Source organism: Ascaphus truei, chromosome 1 (assembly GCF_040206685.1).
Source record: "Ascaphus truei isolate aAscTru1 chromosome 1, aAscTru1.hap1, whole genome shotgun sequence".
NCBI classification, from domain to species: Eukaryota; Metazoa; Chordata; class Amphibia; order Anura; family Ascaphidae; genus Ascaphus; species Ascaphus truei.
In genome coordinates this window covers 522,364,808-522,384,870 of record NC_134483.1, presented here as the reverse complement: position 1 = coordinate 522,384,870, position 20,063 = coordinate 522,364,808, and the positions used below count along the sequence as shown (strand labels likewise).

At 45.6% G+C, this 20,063-nt stretch overlaps 1 protein-coding gene across 1 annotated transcript in view; it reads right to left on the bottom strand.

The window, feature by feature from the left end:
- The window catches only part of LOC142466676 (histamine H2 receptor-like), a 113,588-nt gene extending 95,222 nt beyond the window's left edge, over positions 1 to 18,366 (bottom strand). Inside the window, exon 1 of the mRNA XM_075571960.1 lies at positions 18,187 to 18,366. The gene's annotated coding sequence lies outside the window, so the exon portion shown is untranslated. The remainder of the gene's footprint in view (positions 1 to 18,186) is intronic.
- Positions 18,367 to 20,063: the final 1,697 nt, after the last annotated feature.

The window sequence follows — 20,063 nt, the reverse complement described above, 5'->3', positions numbered from 1 at the left end:
CCCGTAGGTGTCCGGGGCGATCCCACCCAGACACGCGGCTACTTGGCAGCGGGGCCTGGTCCCAAGCCTCCCGCTGATTTAGAACTGTCCCGTAACTATCGTCGCACAGTAAGGGGATCAGGAGCCTGACTATGGCCAGTCCCTAGCTCCGCTGCACTCTACTGGGGCTCAGGGCCTATCTGGGCCTGGGGCATGCAGCCTAGGTAGGGGGCGGCTGCCTCCCTACTCCGGAGCTCCTTCTCCTTCCTCCACCAGTTAGCTCTGACTCCTCGTGCGCGCCACCACGTCCTATCCTCCCTAAACTCGTACCTCATTGGTCCTGCCATGTCACGGGGGGGCCGTGGGGGCTGCTGGGACCTGATGGCCCCTAACTCCCCTCCTCCCTGAGCTCTCCTCCTTCGTGGGTTTCTGACACCCTGCCCTGCGCATGCGCAACCTCCAGCCGGACCAGGTATGCGCCAGCGCCACCTTTAACATGGCAGCTCCCTAACACGGAACCTCCGTTATTGGAGCGTTACGTAGGTGCAACACCTCCCTCCCGTAACATCAAAAAAAGGGTGAATGGGGGTCCCGGCTACATACATGTATATTTTTGTTTTGTGAAAACTCTGTTTTAGAGTTGACTCTTTCATTTAACCAATTGAAGGACGGGTTGATTGGAAATATTTTAGATTTTTTTCTATTTGCCATTTCAGGAAGGTATATTTTCTGCATGAAGTGAAGTCAGTAATGCTTTTGAATGATGTTTCATGTGATGATATTAAAAACGATTTTCCAATTCCACTGCTTCCTGCAATCTTCTATGGTGACATGCTTGATCTGACTCATAATTAAGAGAATGACTGCTGCAGATGGTGGCATGAAAATGAAGTGCCAAAGTGATCAATTTCCTGCATTGTCTTAGTTTCATCTGGCCATGCAACATATTACATAGCACCAGATTTCTAGGTCAAGGCAGAAGATGCTCCATGCATAAAGATATCAACTTTATTGTTCTTTTTAGCAGGCTTGTAAATGTTCTGTTTGACTAGTAGTGGCTGGTTTCTCCAGATCTTCGTGCAATATATAGTTTTTGCTCAATTAGTGGTACCTTATTTTTCTTCTATTCAGAGAATCAAAGACACAGAGGAGTCAGCTGCACACGGACTGACAACATAATTATCTTGGTTCATAACACCTGCGGTCCCACAACAGCACAATTCAGAGTTGCCTGCTTTCTTTATGAGTGTTAGGCTGGGATTATGGTCCCTGCGCAGGGGCGTGCGAACGAGCACGCCGCTGTGCACACTCCTGCAGCCCAAGCGATTTGTGAACTTGGCTGCAGGAGATTGTAGACGCGTTGCTGCAGCTTCAACGCACTCCTTTGCCGGCAGATGCGCAGGCAGAGGGGTATCTCCCATTACAGCACAGTGCTTGCCGTGCACGCGCACACAGCGATGCCGGCACATAATCCCAGCCTTAAACACACAGATTTGGAGTTTCCAAATGACATCTGCTAAAAGATTTTCTGTCCAGATCACCATTGCCTCAGTGTTCTAAGAGAAGTCCTAAAAGACTTCGGGAGATTTGAAAGTGCTCTGCCACTAATTGCTCCAGAAAGCAAGTCCTGGGTAAGTCTTTGATGTAGTGCTCAGCACCTAATGGCGGGCAAAAGGGGTCCTGGCTACATCCTCCCCCCTGTGGATTCCAACGACCCCGCTTGGACAATAGCTTAAAACTGGTACAATGTTATATAATGAAAATGCATAACATACGACATCCTCCACACCTTACATCAGATTGTACATTTCGCTAAACATCACAATCACTGATTTTACTCGGTTGCGAGCCCACTGCTGAGCCTCATAGTGGGGTGCCCCAAACTGATCATAGGACATCCTCATTGGAGGCTGCCCATTCCTCTGACTTCACCTTAACTGTTGCTCGGTCACTCCCTCGGGAGAATGACCATCTTGATCTTGAGGCTCAGGTTCTTCCCTTGTGGGGATTACAGTCTCTATATTATCATGACTGGGTACAAAGCATGGACTCAGTGGGTCCAGTGACGAACTTTCCGGAGCCACCCCATGGGGTGTGTGCTCCCCGAGCCCTTTACCCGTAGCTCCACCGGGAGGTGCTCTCTGTCGAGGGCCCCTTTGAGAGGTTCCCTCTTGTGAGTCTTCCTGGGAGATTGAGCTCCCTGACTCCGGCTCATCTTCCCCCAATGTTGTCTCTCCATCCAATGATGAGGCACTGCACCCTAAAACCCCTTCTTCGACTCTTGGAATAGGGAGCAAGTGATTTCGGTGCCAGGTCTTCACCTGACCCTCTGAGTCCTTAATACGATAAACCGTAAGGCCTGGCATCTGTGATGCTACCTCATACACTCCCTCCCTCCATCGGTCAGCCAATTTATGTTTCCCCGGTACTCCCAGATTACGGAGGAGCACGGCGTCTCCTGGTTTAATGTCTCGGTGTTTGACTTTATGATCATACCGCCGTTTATTCCCAGCGTTCAGCTTTTCGGTAGATTTCTCGTCCTGCAGGTAGGCCCGTTGAAGATTCTCTTGCAGCCTCTGTACATATCGGAAATGAGTAGTGTTATGCACCCCGTCCATGGAGACTCTTAACCGTATATCCACAGGTAGTCGGGCTTCTCGACCAAACATTAGAAAGTACGGTGAGAACCCCGTGGAATCGTGTTGAGTGCAATTGTATGCGTGTACTAATGTTTCCACATGGCGACTCCATTCAGTTTTTTCTACTCCCGTTAACGTGCCTAACTTGTCCAGTAGTGTGCGGTTCAATCGCTCCGGCAGGGCGTCTCCTTTGGGGTGATATGGAGTAGTTCGGGATTTAGTGATATGTAAGATTTTTAGTAGTTCTCTTATCAAGTTACTTTCAAAGTCTCGACCTTGATCGGAGTGTAATCGTTGGGGAAGCCTGAAATGCATGAAGTACTTTTCCCAGAGCATCTTGGCGACCGTAATGGCTTTTTGGTCTTTCGTCAGGAAGGCCTGAGCGTATCTAGTGTAGTGATCAGTGATGACCAGCACGTTGCTGATGCCTCAGCTATCAGGTTCAATACATAGGAAGTCCATGCATACTAAGTCCATAGGCCCAGTGCTTTTTAAGTGGCCCATTGGGGCGGCCCTGGTGGGCAATGTTTTCCGCTGAATGCACCGCACACACAGTCAACAGTGATGCTCTACTGCTTCTCTCATTTTTGGCCAGAAAAAACGATCTCTCACCAATCCAAAAGTCTTGTCGACCCCCTGATGACCGTGTTCATCGTATAGCGCCTTGAGTACCAAGTACTGTAGTCTTTTAGGTAGTACTAATTGCCTCCTGTTCGGGTGGTTATGTACTCTACAACTTGGTATAGCAAATTGTCCCGTATGATCTTGTCCGGAGTGACGTGCATACCACTCGGGTCTCGATGGGCTTCCGGGATAGCGGTGGATGCGCATCCTAGAGAGTCGGCCACCCTTAGTTCAGAAAACGCCACTTGATCATTAACTTTGGCAGCAGTACAACACAAAGCCCTTATCCCCGGCCCCGGGATTTCTTCCCATTGGTCATCCTCGGGGGTGGCGGCCAGCCCCGGTCGTCTAGACAAAGCGTCAGCCTCAATGTTCAATGGACCCGGTTTATATTTCAGGGTGAAATTGTAGTTGAAGAGGGCAGCCAGCCAGCGGTGTCCGGCCGCGTCGAGTTTGGCTGAGGTCATGATATAGGTGAGCGGATTGTTGTCGGTCCGCACTTCAAACGACACCCCGTACAGGTAACCACAAAGTTTGTCTACGATATCCCACTTGAGGGTCAAGAATTCGAGCTTGTGCACGGGGTAGTTCTGTTCACTGGTGGTAAGACTGCGGCTGATATAAGCTACGGGTCGCAGTCCCTCGGGATATTTTTGGTGTAACACCGCCCCTAACCCGGCTAGACTAGCATCCACATGTAATATATACGGTTGCTCGGGGTCTGCATAGGCCAACACCGGGTCCGCGGTCAAACTTTGTTTCAGGTCCTGGAAGGCTTGCTCACACTCTGTCGGGCCGGTGTGGCCTTCTGGCCGGTGTCTTCTGGATATATTTTGAGAAGGCTGTTAAGGGCTTTGGCCCGTCGGGAATATCCCTCCACAAACCTGCGATAGTATCCGCAGAATCCCAGGAATGACCGCAACTCCCCCCACATTGTCAGGTCGGGGCCAATTGACGACGGCTTCTATTTTGGCGGGATCAGTGGCAATCCCCTCGGTGGACACTATGTGTCCCACGTAAGTCACCGATGTCCTGCAGAAACGGAATTTATCCAGTGAGAGCTTGAGCCCTTCTTGAGCTAATCGGTCAAGTACTTTCAGGAGCCGAGCCTCGTGTTCCTCCAGGGTTTTGCCGAAGACTATGATGTCATCCAAATACACGAGACATTCTCGGGGATTCAAGTCACCTAAAGTCTTCTCCATTAGCCGTTGGAAGGTGGCGGGGGCACCACATATACCTTGGGGCATACGGGTGAATTGGTAGAACCCCAGTGGACAAATGAACGCCGTCTTCTCTTGGTTCACGGTGCTCATGGGTACCTGGTAGTAGCCAGACCTGAGGTCCAGTACACTGAACCATTTGCTTCCATGTAGGGCGTCCAGGATTTCTTCTATGCGAGGAAGATTATACTGGTCCGGTACCGTCCGATTGTTCAGGGTCCGGTAATCTACGCATAATCTCACGGTCCCATTCTTCTTTCTCACTACCACTATGGGTGAAGCGTAAGGGCTTCGTGACTCTGTGACGATTCCAGCTTCTTCCATCTCGTGGAAGACCGCCTGTACATCATCTACGTCTCTAGGAGCGAGCCGACGGGAACTTTCCCTGAAGGGCTTTGTATCCATCATCCGAATAGTGTGTTGAGAACTGTGGCTGCACCCCACATCCATCTCCCCGATGGAGAACACTGATCGCCTCTCTTCCAGCTGCTCACGTAGCCATTCCTTCCAGGCGTCGGACAGTCGGACGATCCAAAGTCTAGGTGTGAACCGGAACTTTCCACTCGGGCAGCCTTTACTTGTACTGCTTCATCCACCGAGCTGACGGGGTAAATTCGCCCTATTTTCTGTCCCGCGTCGATGGCCATGGGAAATGGTGACAGATTCTGGACCATCACATAAATCCGACAGGGAATGGCGGTCGGCCAATCCCGGAATTCCAGTACCAGCCGATATCCTCGGCGGACATCTTCTTCTGGTGTGCTTTCTAGGGAAAAGAGCTGCTCCTCGTCTATTCGTTCAGCGTATACACACCAAGCGGGTACCCTCTGCGTCTCTCCCGGCAAAAGTCTGGTCAGCCCCCCGCGGCCGCAAAACAACAGTCCATAGTCCTCTGAGGGTGTCTGAGAAGAGTCCGGATTCACCTGGACGAGCTGCAGCTGTAGGCTGGACATGGGCAATTCATAAGTTTCTTGTACATAGGCCCGGATAACGGCTTGTACAATATCCGCATTCGTGCCTAGGATGATAGGATACTTAGGCGGGTCTTTGGGTTCTGAGCACACCAGGGCGTCCACATTCATGGGGTGGGACTTTCTAGTATTAAGCTGTTGGATTTCCAAGCCCACAGTTACTATGCCGTCGATGGGATAGTCGTCATTGCTTAGTCCTCTTACTTTGATATGCCCTGCCGATTTCAGAGGCCGCTTCTGGAGGTGTCGATCATAAAATCCTCGATATATGATGGTCACTTGAGACCCCGTGTCCAGTAGCGCGGAAGAGTAGATACCGTCTACTAGCACCCGGATCAGCGCTACCGGTCCCACGCGGTTACTCTCGTCCTCGGGCCCGTCGCCACTTTGGGTGGGAACAGGGCTTTCTTCGCCGGCTGCGTAAACACCACACACCATGGCATGGGGCGTGAATTTCTTGGGTGACGGGCTCCGGGGCCGGGACTCCACCATCCGGCAATCGTAGGAGATATGTCCCTTCTTCCCGCACTTGTAGCAGGACATATCCCTGGGCGGGGTACGGCAGTCATACGGGGGCGAGGTTCGTCCGGCGTACTTCGGCCATTCCGGGCCTGGTTTATCCGGAGGATCCTCCTTCTTTTCAGTACTCCCTTTGGGTTTGGGGTTGCTGGCTGCTTTCCCTTTCTGTGGGGAGTGAAGCAGGAGGTGCGTTTCGTGCTCTTTGACTTGCTGTAGTAGTTTTGTTAAGGTCCCTTCAATCGAGGGTATCTACTGCTCAGATGTGGGCTCCGAATTATGTATCTTAGGTCTGGGTGCACCCCGGATCCCAATAATGACACAGAGTCACGTATCAGTTTCCTCAGACAAGTAGTCAAGACAAGACTGCTGAGTTTTTTGTATTACAATCTGTTTATATCAAAGTAGGCTAACACTAGCCAATCATTCAATGCCACTCAATGCCACACCTATTATGCGGCAAAGCTTATCCAATTATATTATTACATTAGTTAGTAGAAAAAAGGCACGATGGGGGCGATGGGGGCGGGGGTCTTGTCTGCAGATGCAAGTTTCACAGGAATGCTGTGTGTCCTTGCTTTCTGAAGTTATGTTTCGTTTTCTCTGTAATCAGTCGGCTTTAGGTCACTTTGCTACTTCTTTATTGCGTGGGCCAGAGTCTGTGCAAGCAGCATTCCACAGTCACCTCGGATAGAAAACAGTATTAGTAAAAAAGCACAGCAGACAGATAAATATGGAGACGAGTGGTTTCTATAAAGCATAGAGATATGCTTAGGGATATTTTATCCTTCACAGTTTGATAAACAAGGAGGGGGCCCTCGGGTGAGGTTATCACGAATCATGTTTGCAATGGGGTGACTAGGACTGGATCCCCGTAGGTATTGTTTGCGAAGGTATTCGTCCATCTGTGAGGCGGTCACATACTTATGGGGCAGCAGGGGCCCCAAGTGAAATTTGAACACGGTGGATGTAGGCGGACAAATCTTCTCCATCTTTTTGGTTGATGGCATAGTATTTTGCCCACAAGGCCCCATCATCCTCGGTCGCGCTATAGGCCTCGACGAGGAACTCGATCATCATCCGAGAGGTCAGATCGGGATATTGTTCTCGGTGAATACTGATCAGGGTGGATGCCGGGGGTCGTAAGCACTCCATGAGTCGTTGTCGTTTCACGACTACAGTACAGGACCATTCTTCTATTACCCCCCGAGTGTGCTCCTTCCAGGGGTCTATCCCATCTTCCCGTGGGTACAGGCAGGGTCCCAGAGAAGGCCTTCAATTTCTGGTAGCTTTGGGAATGCGTGGCCAGGGTGAGTGCTTCTACTAACGGAGGTAAACTCTCTGGGGTGGTCAACCGGTCTATCTTATCATTTAGTTTCTGCAGCATGTCACTACGCACCCCCGCTCCTTCAGATACGCTAGACCCGGGATAGCTAGATTCTGACTGGCAGCTGCCCGCTTCGCTCACAGGGTAGTGAGCAAAGGGAAGCGTTGGGTCGTCGTCACCCAGTTTCCACACAGGGGGGTCCCGGAGTGGATAGACAAAGGGGCTGCCGCCAGGCGGAGAGTTGGGAAGGGGCAGATATTGAGGAACTGCAGGTTTGAGGACAACTAGATCTCACCGGCAATCTACTAGCAAGGTGTTCCACTTAGCATCCTGGTCTATGAGGACATCTACCAGGCTGGCTTTGGCAAAACCTGGTAGTTGTCGTAGGGCTGTTTGCAATGTCTCTAGAGGTAGGGCCATGGGTACTTGGGTCACGGCCACGGCGCGGCGGGCGTTTGCATTTGCCGCGCCCAGTCGCGTACTTTCTGACGCGAGGGAAGGGCCATGGTGGCGGTATTTTTGGCTCGAGGGGCACCCCAGGTCTAAGATCTCAGCAGCGCCTCAAAATGTAGCCCTGGTTCCTAGCGAACACAGACCACTACCGTATGCTGTATAACCTGTATTCTCACAAGGCCTAAGCCTCTGCCACGGAGAGCCTGGGGCATGCTCAATACTGATACTTGGTGCAGCGCCTCCACCTGCGACAGCGTCCGCCAGCGGGGAAGTGGTTCTTCGCAGGACCTTGTGTACATCAACACACACACACAGCAATAACCAACTGAATAACTTTACTATCATGAATAAAATAGCATAACTTCAGTCCTTCGTTATCATTAACTGGTGTCCCTCTTTGAGGCAGACACTATACTCTGCGTCTTGCAGGACGCCCCCTACCCTCCTTCTATAGATTATATATGTGTGGACTGCGCAGCCACTGTGTCCTGAATAAATGGTGATACAGTTGGTGCACTTGTAGTTTACCTGCCGGGCACTCCAGTACCCGGTCCTGCAACAGTCTTCACAAAGGATTGGCGTGGGCCTAGATGACGTCGCCCGTCCCACCCAGACGGATAGTAACGTGACAGCGGGGTCTGAGCCCAGACCTCCCGCTGACTTGGAAATGTCCTGATCGCGATCACACTCATACTAAGGTAACCGGAACCTATCTATGGCAGGTCCCTAGCTCAGCTTCACAGCTCAGCTTCACACTACTGGGACGCGGGTCTAACTGGGCCTGGGGTATGAGGCCTAGGTAGGAGCGGAATGCCTCCATACACCGGAGCTCCTTCTCCTTCCTGCTACCGCTTGCTCTGCCTCACGTTCGCGCCCCACCACCCCTTTTCCTCCTCTCTTCGCATATCATTGGTCCTCGCGCGTCACGAGGGTCCGTGGGGCTGCTGGGACCCATGCTCCCTGACCTCCCTCCTATCAGAGCTCTCCTCCTTCGCGGGCTTTGGCAATATCCCCGCGCATGCGCAACCTCCTGTCGAGCCGGTCCTGCGCCTGCGCCCACTTGCAACATGGCGGCCCCCTCCAATGCGGAACCTCCGATATCGGAGCGTTCCCTACTGCGGCACTCTCCCACCCCACAACAAAAAATGGCGGGCAAAAGGGGTCCTGGCTACATATATATATATATGTAGATATCTTTTGAATAAAATGGTCTTTTAGTTTAACTCTTTGGCCAAAGTGTTGTAAGCCCTTGAGCACCTCCAAGGCAGACCACTTCAAAGGGTCAAATTTAGGGGCAAGGTGGTTATGCTTAGGCTTGTTGCGTCCGTCAAGACCGCCTGAATCTAGTGATGTGACTCACGTGTGTCTAGGTATTAGAGAAGGGAAGTTATGAGTGTGTTTATATATTGAGGGAAAACATGAAAGTCGTTTGTAGAAGATTTTTTTACTCTGTCGTAAATCCATCAATATCGCAGCTGATTTACACTGGCGACACAGTTTATCACACTGCGGCCAGATCCGCAAGCCGGGAGATTTCCCGGCTTGCTAGTGGCCGCCCCTCGGCGTGCCGCGCGTCATAGACGCGCGGTCACGCGTCTTCGGGAGCGTGCGCCCCCTGCACGCGCGTCCAGGGGCTCCCCGAGGGAGCCCTGGTGTCCCGCGATCGCGGGACAGCGGCAGGGGGTTCCGGGGGACCCGGCGGACCCGGCAGCGGTAGGGAGAGCGCCCCGATCGGAGGGCGCTCTTCCGCTGCTTCGGCGCGCGCCCGTCACTCTCGGGCGCGCGCCAGGCTACTGCTGCGGCACAGAACGGGCAAATGCTCGAATAAACTGTGCCGCAGCAGTACGACAGGGGTTGACTTGTGTTGTTTCAATGGGGAAGAAATAGTACATACTGTAAGACTATTATGAAAGTTATTATGAAAATCAGATTTCAGCAGAGCTGTGTTTCGGACCAAACACGTGATTTTTCATTCATTCGCCAGTGACCACTCTGGGAGAAAATCCTGACATATAGTAACGTACGGTATAAGGATTTCTGTTGTATGTTTAATCCTGTTATTTTAAGAAACTGTCCTGCATTTACTGTATTTGTATGTTCTTGTAATCCTTTTTCTGTAATCTAAGCACTGTATTTTTATATTAAAACATTTAATAATAAGTAATGCTTTGGGGCTCGGAATTAAACTATTGCACGCTCTGGGGAGAGAATTTAAATTTTCTGCCACATTTTGCTACAACAGATTTGTGTGTGTTACTGTATGTGCATCATGTTTTCTATTATAAACAGGGACCTAAGACCCTGGCAGATAATAATTTTACATATTTTTTATTTACATAATTCTTGGGTGGTGGAAGTGTATAGATATGATTGCAATTGAGTAAGGGGTTAATATTAACTCATTGAAAGTATCTTGAGGAAGAGAACGGTGAGTTGGATAGAGTAGCCATGTGTATTAACCCTGGTTGCATGTCTAAGTCACGTGCTCACTTGTGAGCTGTCCATGACAGATGGAATATGGGGACGGATTGAGGGGAGATATTGTTAATTTGTGGGACCTTTGCGGAGGTGAAAAGTGGGACAGCTTGCGAGCTCTGTATTAACCCTTGTCCCGGTTGCAGGTCACGTGCTCACAGGTATGCCGTACGTGACAGTAGCGCATGAAACGTAAGAATAGTTATGTGAGTGGGGCCAGTTTTGAAGGGACTTCATCATCAGCAGGAGAATGATTAGGGAAAGTAATAGAGCAGGGGTGGCCAACTTCAGTCCTCAAGGGTCAGCAAAAGGCCAGGTGTTAGGGATATCCTTACAGCCTGACCTGTGTGTGACCATTGAGTACTGGCATTGGCCACCCCTGTAATAGAGTTTAGGACTAGGATTTTTGTTTGGTTTTAGACCTTCTAGATAGGAAGAGAGGAGAGATAGCAAAGTGAATTCATGACTGCATAACGATGACAGCTGAGAATATGCTATTATCGAGCCTATTCATTAAACAGCAATATTCTCTCACGTCTCGATTACTGCAACCTCCTGCTGTCCGGCCTTCCTACCTCTCACCTGTCTCCCCTACAATCTATCCTAAACACTGCTGCCAGAATCACTCTACTCTTTCCTAAATCTGTCTCAGCGTCTCCCCTGCTGAAATCACTCTCCTGGCTTCCGATTAAATCGCGTATCTCACACTCAATTCTACTGCTCACTTTTAAAGCTTTACATTCTTCTGCCCCTCATTACATCTCAGCCCTAATTTCTCGCTATGCACCATCACGACTCTTGCGTTCTTCTCAAGGATGTCTTCTTTCTACCCCCTTTGTATCTAAAGCTCTCTCCCGCCTTAAACCTTTCTCACTTTCTGCCCCACACCTCTGGAATGCTCTTCCCCTCAATACCCGACTAGCCCCCTCGCTATCCACCTTTAAGACCCACCTTAAGACACATCTGCTTAAAGAAGCATATGAGTAGCACTGGATAATCATGGACACATGACACAAAGCTTGGCCTCCTGCAGACGCACTTACTAGTATTCCCTCCTACTGTCTCTGTACGTTCTCCCTACCTACCAATTAGATTGTAAGCTCCTCGGAGCAGGGACTCCTTCCTTAATGTTACTTTTACAGTATGTCTGAAGCACTTATTCCCATGATGTGTTATTTATATTTGCTATTTATATGACATGTATTACTACTGTGAAGCGCTATGTACATTTTATGGCGCTATACAAATAAAGACATACATACATACATATCGCCATCAGATGGAGGTGAGATTCCTAGCCATCACTTTCTGGCCAATACGCAATCTTACAGCCTAAGAAACAGCCCAGATATATGTCATTTTAACACTTTGCATACAAAATGTGCACGTTGCACGGAATTGTACAGCCAGAACTAAATTGCATTGTTTAATAAATACAGCAAGATGCAATTATCCCAGTTTAATGAATACGTCTCTAGGTATCACACTCAAAAACAATGTTGTTGTCATTGATGTTAAGAAAAGCAATGCATCTTTAATACTAATTTGCTATTTTTTTCCTATTGTTAAAGAACTTGTGATCTACTCCTAATTAACAAGCTTTTTTTTCCCCCAAGTACAATCATTTTAATGTCCCCATGCCCGCAACAGCCACATTCCCCTCTCATTATACAACAACACAGTAATCTCAAATCCACCTTGTCATTTATATTATGTCAAACAAGGCAGAGATGTTGGGACATATTTACCAAGCAGTGCTAAGACAGAAAGCACCTAATGTCCCCTATAATCCATTCAAATGAATGGGACATAAACTGCATTAAGGATAAGGCCTGCTTAGTAGACATGGACCAGATTGTTTTCAACCCACCACAAATACAGAAGAATGTCAGAACGTCTGTAAGCTTCATTGAATAATGTACTCTACTTATTGTACTTGTGCAGGCGCGCTTAACTCCAATGCCCCCCCCCCCCCAACAGGTCAGGTTTTCAGGACATCCCAGCTTTGGCACAGATGGCTCAATCAGTCCCTGCTTCAGCACAGGTGGCTCAATCAGTCCCAGCTTCAGACTGGGCTTCTGATTGAGCCACCTGTGCTAAATCTGGTATATTCTGAACACCTGACCTGTTGGGGAGTGTGGCTTGAGGATTGGAGTTGAGTGCACCTGAACCAGTGTATAGATATACCTATAGTGGAGCTCCAAATAATCCACATAAGAAAAAGTCAAAGCAAACAACCACCAGCAACCTCCAACAGGTGTAGAAAAACGAAATCATCAAGCGTTTTACATGTGATTCAGCTTGTGGAAAAAAAAAGATGTTTCTTTGCGTTGATACATAGACAACGTAGGGGGAGTTTCCCTATGCTCAGGTTCCAGGTATTGCACAGCGAGCCTGCGTTACATGCCATTCACGTCAATAGCAGATAACGCAGGGTTTTCCACTGCAATACCCAGTATCAAACTATATCCGGTCACAGGCTTAACCATCTAATAATAATAATAATAATAATACTAATAATCAGTGTTCGACAAACCTATACATTTGCTCGCCCCGGGCGAGTGGATTTAACCCCCGGGCGAGTAAATATTGGCCCAAGCAGCACACGTTTGGTACTAGGTGGCGAGTAGATTTTTTTGTGTGGCGAGTAGATTTTTTGGTGATTTGTCAACCACTGCCAATAATAATAATACTAATAATAACGACTGCAGACCCATTGTGTTTACATGCAATATACATATCTGGGGGTCTATGATCTAAACAAACATTAAAATGTAATTTCATCTAAAATCCACCATGTTTATCACAAGATTTTCTTTATGTTTGATTCCTTGGACACCAATTACGTGGAGAGACGACGCTAATGCTATTTCCCACCGATTGATCACATTAATGAGGGAGGGGAAAAAAATCACACCGACAAATAGATACATCGATGCAAATGTTGCCAACTTTGTGAATGTACAATATTCAACCAGTTTCACATCTCTATTTATAGTCTCTGGGAAATACCCTAATGCAGAGACCGCGATGATGCGCCTGCGTAGTGTTGTTTTTTATGGGATAGTGGCAAGAGGAAATTGGCTCACTGAACATAAAATCCTGCTTTCAAATTATATTTTTAATTATCAATATATGAGATAAACAGTAAAAATGTGCAGTAAGCAAACAGCATAATTTTAACTTCTTAGTTGTCAAATAAATGTGTTGCTGGACAATCTGGTGACCAATGGGTTAAGTCAACACTTATTTTTCTAAAGTGACTCTTGGCATTCTAGGTCATGTTGGCTTCAGATGCATAACAACATGAATAAATACACCCCTTCATAGGCAGTCAGTATTTCAAATAGTCGTATTACTATTCTCTCACTTAAATGTTTATTAACTAATATTGTAATAGAAAACATTTTTCCAAGCGAAATTTTATATACGGGTCCCTAGAAGAGCCAAACCAGTCATTTTGAGATAGTTTGCCATTGGATCTTTCAAGCATGCGTGGTAGAAATGGGCCGACCGATCCAAATCTGTTTTCCGGATCTCTCCAAATCTACCATTCAAAATCCATTCCGCCGTGTAAACTCCGCCGACGGATCGTTACAGTTTCAATCCGTGCGGATTAATCCAAAACTGCTATCGGATACAATTCGCTGGTGGATTTTAACCATCCTGCCTCGGCTTCCGCAATCCGCTGATGGATTTTAAGAATCCAATCCACATTGAATTCAGCGAGGATGGGTGAATCTGTGTATTGGATTCTTAAAATCCGTCAGCGGATTGTGAAATCCGCAGATGAATTGTCGGTGTAAAAAAAAAAAAAAAGAAAAGAAAAAAATCTACAAAAGGCAAACCGCCATTTTTGTGACTGATCTGCAGAAATCCGCGTATGAAAGGAAACCGCCGATCCACGGCCTTTCCAAATCCGCCACAAAAAAGTAGCCATCTCTAACGCCTGCTAGTTAGAAGAGCACAGCATTACAGCATTACAGCATTATAGCATTACAGCATTATAGCATTACAGCATTATAGCATTACAATTTTTCCACTGAATGATGTTTCATAGGAAAGTATTTTAGGGCACAGGTGAAAGGCTTTAACTGAGCACATGATTGCAGATAATCACTGATTGTTGTTATAAACCTGCTAACCATCATATTTGAGAAGGGACATGGGCTGCAGTATCAGTCACAACAAAATATTATTGCACATTCCACAGCCCATCTCACAAGAGCAGTTACTCACAATGCTAGCTGAGGTTCTGAGGTTCTGAGGTTAGAAGGCTGATTACTAACAAAATCAAGAATTCTTGGTGCTAAGTTGGTCTCAACATGTAGAAGTTTAAAAGAACGGCTGATCTTAACTCTCAACATTCAGATATTGTATTTTTGATGGAAACAAAAGAAAACAGCGCACAACGCCAAATAGTGAAGCAAATTCAACAATATATTATAGAATTAAAAAGGGGGTAATATATCTGCGTACATGAAAAAAGTTGGTAAAAGGCATGTAGTGTGTATCACACTGTTTACCACTCGGCAGCTGTTAACTGTAGAATCGGGTGCTTGCTTCCCTCTGCTGATGCAGCTCAGTTGATTCTGGGGCAGGACGTCAGTCTTTCACTCCCAAGGGGATTTCCCTTCATGCAGCCAGGTTCAGCAGCTGGTACTGGGGCTCGGTGAAATCGCTCCTGCTTCCTGGCCGATATGAAGCTGCTCCTGTACCTCGGCAGGTGTATCCTCTGCACAGAGGTTAAAACGCAGCTTGCTGGGGTGCCCTCAGCGTGCCGCGATGCCGCTCCGTCGCGGGACGCTGTGTAGTGACGTCACTGTCTACACAGCAGTGGTGGATTCAATAGGGAAGTTTGAACAGTCTTACAAAGTCTCTCACAAGTGTCCAAAACAGCACACAGGATGAAATAAAAACAGGACAGGCCAATACATAGACAAAGGCCAATGTAGGCAGATATAAGGCAATAGAATGTTACATACGTTTTGATGTAACATTCTATTGCCTTATATCTGCCTACATTGGCCTTTGTCTATGTATTGGCCTGTCCTGTTTTTATTTCATCCTGTGTGCTGTTTTGGACACTTGTGAGAGACTTTGTAAGACTGTTCAAACTTCCCTATTGAATCCACCACTGCTGTGTAGACAGTGACGTCACTACACAGCGTCCCGCGACGGAGCGGCATCGCGGCACGCTGAGGGCACCCCAGCAAGCTGCGTTTTAACCTCTGTGCAGAGGATACACCTGCCGAGGTACAGGAGCAGCTTCATATCGGCCAGGAAGCAGGAGCGATTTCACCGAGCCCCAGTACCAGCTGCTGAACCTGGCTGCATGAAGGGAAATCCCCTTGGGAGTGAAAGACTGACGTCCTGCCCCAGAATCAAATGAGCTGCATCAGCAGAGGGAAGCAAGCACCTGATTCTACAGTTAACAGCTGCCGAGTGGTAAACAGTGTGATACACACTACATGCCTTTTACCAACTTTTTTCATGTACGCAGATATATTACCCCCTTTTTAATTCTATAATATATTGTTGAATTAGCTTCACTATTTGGCGTTGTGCGCTGTTTTCTTTTGTTTCCATTCTCTTAGTGTGTGTGGGGTGCTGAGCCACCCCTGCGTTTACAGCTGCAGACGCCATTATCCCCAACACGGTTATGTGGCACTTATTATTTAATGTATAATTATCTCACTGTGGGAGTTGTGGTTTAATTTTTTTAAAACAAAATTATCACTAAATTGATGGTATAGTCACTGCACTGTATATATTTATACATTTACACTTTATAGGTAGTTAGGTAGTAGCGCACAGTTTTGTTTTTTGTTTTTATTGTATTTTTGATACCTGGTAAATCAGTCCATCAGTAGTATTACATTTAATTTGGTGAAGACCATCAAACTTGCTTAGCTCAGTAACTCAGAAACAGTTAACTCTTGGGCCCAGAAGTTGTCATTCTAAATCTGAATGGCCCTTCCCTCTGTCACACCTTTCATAAAAAAAGTAAACAATGTTGCCCATTCTATACCTGTATATTAGGAAAATATCTTTATTTTTCTGCTACAAAACATCAGCTTTTCTACTATATAAAGATATATACCACAAAAAACATGAGGATTTCTAATACCCATCCAACAGATCATTATTATAGGGCAGCTTTAGAGAACTATCTCCCTCATAAATAAGTAGAATTGTCCAGTATGCTTATGACTTGCATACTGTACTGTTTGTTTCCCTATGAATTGCTTATCATGACTCTGTCAATCAAGTACAGAAGCAGCATAAAACTAGTTCCATTAAGTGGTTTTATATGTAAAACAGTGGGACATGTTTTTAAAATGTCTTCCTTACTGTATGGTTGTAACAAAGGATGTTGGCATATTATATTTTGTCTTTAATTCATTAAGCTGCAAATACATCCTAAATTGGTGCAAAATTAAAATATGATACATGATAAAGCATAGGAAGTTGTAAAGAGCAAATGCTAATTCAATAATTATATGTATACAAGGGTCCATTGGGGAAAGAGTAAGTGCAGCTTAATGTGCTTGTGCCTATTTATGAATAATAACAAAAAGTTTAAAATGAAAAAGAATAAGTAACTAAATCAATTATATGTATATGTGAGGCTCTGTTTATCTACGTAATTTACCTTGCCAAAATTCAGGCTAAAAAAAAAACACGCCAGATTTAATAACAAAAACAACACATACCATTGAAAGCAATGAATAACCTATTATAATGATGCATTAATTTTGCAATGAGGGAACTTTTCAAAGGAACCCAATCTGTGTTTTCAAATTGGGGACCTCGGTGCGAATGCCAGAGCTGGAGTTGTGTTGTAACCTTTGGAAGCTTTGTATGTTAAGAGATAATGGTGAAAAGCAGGGTTTCCAACTTGCCTGAGACATGCACATGTACCCACAATTCGTATTTTTATTTGCTGCAACCTTTGGTTAGTCACTTTCTCTCCCTGTCCCTAAATACTGTAGGTCATTCATTCAGCTGCAAAACTGGAGCAACACTGATACAAAATACTACACTAGATTTATTAAAGCAAAAGTCCCATTGGTCCCAATAAAAATATTTTTCCGTGATACATTTGAAAGTTTTTCTTTGCCCAGTTTTGCAGTGGGGACACTGACAAATAACTGTTAGATTGTAATCTCTCAGGCACTTCATGTGTTAGTAGATTCAGTACACTGTCAATACAACAATAAAAATACAGTGAAAGAACATGCTGGTTATTAAACATCGGCTGCTTTCTTCCCCAGCACTAGGAATCAGTTGTGCTCCTTGCATTGTATCAAACCTGAAAATCTTCATCTATTTCATATGCAGCCAAAACACCAAAGGTTATGTATCAAAATACATCGCCTGCAAAACTGGGGCAAGATTTATCATAGAAAAAAAAACCCTTTGCTAAATGTGGTACTACAGTAGGTACCCGTTTTGCAGCCGGGAGACTCTGATGAGTAGCCCTGCATCATTTTGCTTAAAGGGTGTTTAGTGATAATATACGCTCACTACAGTATTTCTGTACATGTGATTACTGCTCTCAAACTGCATCTGTAGTGGGTTTCATCTAACGACGGACTGGTTTTATACAGATCCTGCGATGTAGAAATAATAACCTAGTAGAAACCAGCCACGTGGAATTAGCCTTTCATACCTACTCATGTGGGAAATAAATCTACTGTACTTGCCCTCCTACAAGCAAAAAAAATCAACATCAAAGCCATAGGAAAAGGAGATCAAATGCAAAAAAAAGGCAATTATTATTATAATGCCATCAGGTCCAGATAAACTGCTATTCTACATTCTTACATTCTTAAGGTTACTGTTTGTATAGGTTGTGCGTGTGCTAACTTTGGAAGATCAGGTCACTACACAAATCACACAAATATAGTAAAAAAAAAGGTTGTGAAAACAAATAGTAAGTAGGAATCAGGCATTGGGAACAAATGTTGATACATTACCTGTAGTCCTGACACGCTGGGCTATTAAAGCATTGCTTGTAAGTCACCCAAGAACAATAGCATTAGAGATACAGAATAACCATCTTCAGTGAGTGGCATCGGGATGATCACCAGCAGTAGCACGCCTACTGTAGGGAAAGCATGTGCTGCACAGTCTGCACAGATCTTTCATTGGTAATCCATTGATAAGAATGATGAGAATGTGCTCACAATGAAGCAGCGCTGTGCATGGTAAGTATAACCCCTCCTATAGGGAGATTTAGGAGGGGGAGAGGTGTGTGTGTATTAGGGGACACTGGAGGCAGAGATAGGGGTATAATGGGAACTTGAAAGGATATGATGCAATGTGAAGCTGGAGTGAAAGGGGGGATGTGAGAGAAAGAGAAACAAATGCATGTAAACAGGCAGAGAGATGTCCAGGAGAGAATGGTAAATCATTAGAGAGGAAAGAAACTGGCAAATGATGTGATCGGTTGGTGAACTGAACAGAGTACAATAAATTATAAGGAGTAGTAATTTCCGACCCCACTAGGTGGCATGTAATATTTACCTGTCTAGTAATTTACAGTGTTGTTGTGACAAGTGAATGCAGATGCTGTGCCTAATTAAACTTATTTGATGTTACAACACATTTGATATGACAATTGCCTAAATCAGCAAAGGACTCTGATCCCATATTTTGTAATAATAATCTACCTAATGTTCAATATAATATGATTTCTAAGGAAATATTTGGGAGCATTACTTTTCTGTTAGACACAATTGCATGAGTGTGCAGCAATCATAGGTAAAGGCAAGCATAGTACTTATAAATCCATATTAGTAACCTTTGATCATTACTTCTAGTTTGCATTTCAGTGATTTATACATTTTAACTGCAATTTAAATGTATTCTGGTTTAAAAGAATTGTCACTATGTCAGATGTTCAACTGTGCCAAGATATATATCTTGATATATCTATATATCAGATTTATAAGTACTATGCTTGCTTTTACCTATGATTGCTGCACACTCATGCAATTGTTTCTAACAGAAAAGTAATGCTCCCAAATATTTCCGTAGAAATCATATTATATAGAACATTAAGTAGATTATTATTATAAAATATGAGATCAGTGTCCTTTGCTGATTTAGGCAATATATAAACGGCTTATATTAAAATTGGATTGTGGCTGTTGAGGAGCATTGTGTCGTGGACCAGGAGTTGCTGCTGCTGTTGCTGATGTTTCTGCTAGAGTCGGATTTGGTGGGTGATGACATCAAAAGTAAGAAAAATATGGATTGTATTTTATGTTATATATTTTTTTTTTAGGTTGGCATTTGCATTGGCATAATTTTTTATTCCAATGTAAATGTCTTTTATTTGCTGTTTCTTTTATTTGCAGAGTTTTTTTTAAAATTGAAATGCAATGTCATTAATTTGCTGTTTGTTTTATTTTGAAGTTGAAATGTAATGTTTTATTTTTGATTGCTTTGTTTTTGGATTTTCGGGTTACATATTGACTGGCATAGTGGCAGCTCATGCCCATAGGGCATGGGTGTTCCACTGTGCCAATCAATTGTTTTTTTTATGACAATGCAATGTGGTTTTTATTTGCTGCAGGTTATTTGGTTTTATCCATGCCTGAATAAAGAAACATTTTTCTAGCACAGACCAGCCTCCGCAGCCTTTCCTGCATCGTAGTGCCCGCTGATTCACCTTTCCCCACTGGTACAAGGTGATTTCGTCTTATTTGTTTTTGTTGGTGGCATATTGACTGGCATAGTGGCAGCTCACGCTCATAGGGCAGCCAAAGCAGTTTGGCCCGACCTCTGGCCAGGCCAGACTTCTTTGGTCAGCTGCTGGTCCTCTCGTTGCCGCCGGGCCCCAGCTCTC